Source organism: Seriola lalandi, unplaced genomic scaffold (assembly GCF_002814215.2).
Source record: "Seriola lalandi dorsalis isolate HSWRI2012SDOR001 ecotype SW California unplaced genomic scaffold, Sedor1 jcf7180002054899, whole genome shotgun sequence".
Lineage (NCBI taxonomy): Eukaryota > Metazoa > Chordata > Actinopteri > Carangiformes > Carangidae > Seriola > Seriola lalandi.
The window spans coordinates 23380-23753 of NW_019525451.1; the positions used below are offsets into that span (position 1 = coordinate 23380).

The 374-nt window shown below is 50.0% G+C and overlaps 1 protein-coding gene across 1 annotated transcript in view; it reads right to left on the reverse strand.

The window, feature by feature from the left end:
• Positions 1-374, reverse strand: part of LOC111672392 (uncharacterized) — a 44743-nt gene that overhangs the window by 22793 nt on the left and 21576 nt on the right. The window lies entirely within an intron of this gene.

Genomic DNA, 374 nt, shown 5'->3' on the forward strand with positions numbered 1-374 from the left:
CCAGCTGTGTTTGATGCTGCTGGGCAGACTGAGACCTGGGAACCTCTGAGCTCTCCTGGTCCACTCTGTGGAGGAATCATGAAGAATGAGCTCACATTATGTCTGTCCACACAGAGACAGACACAAGCTAAAGGTCCACGAAGTCACGTTTGGATGTGACAGCCAATCAGACGACTCCCTGTAGCGGTAAAGGTTTACCAGTCCTGCTGATCCCACTGAGAATCAACAGCTCAGTCTGCAGCTGTTTGTAGCTTTCAGCTCAGTGTTTGCTTTAGTCCCAACAGCTCTCACCAAGCCTCCACTGTTTTACCTCCACCTTCCAGTGAGGACGTTCACAACAGACACAAACACTTTGATTTCAGACCAGGTCCAAC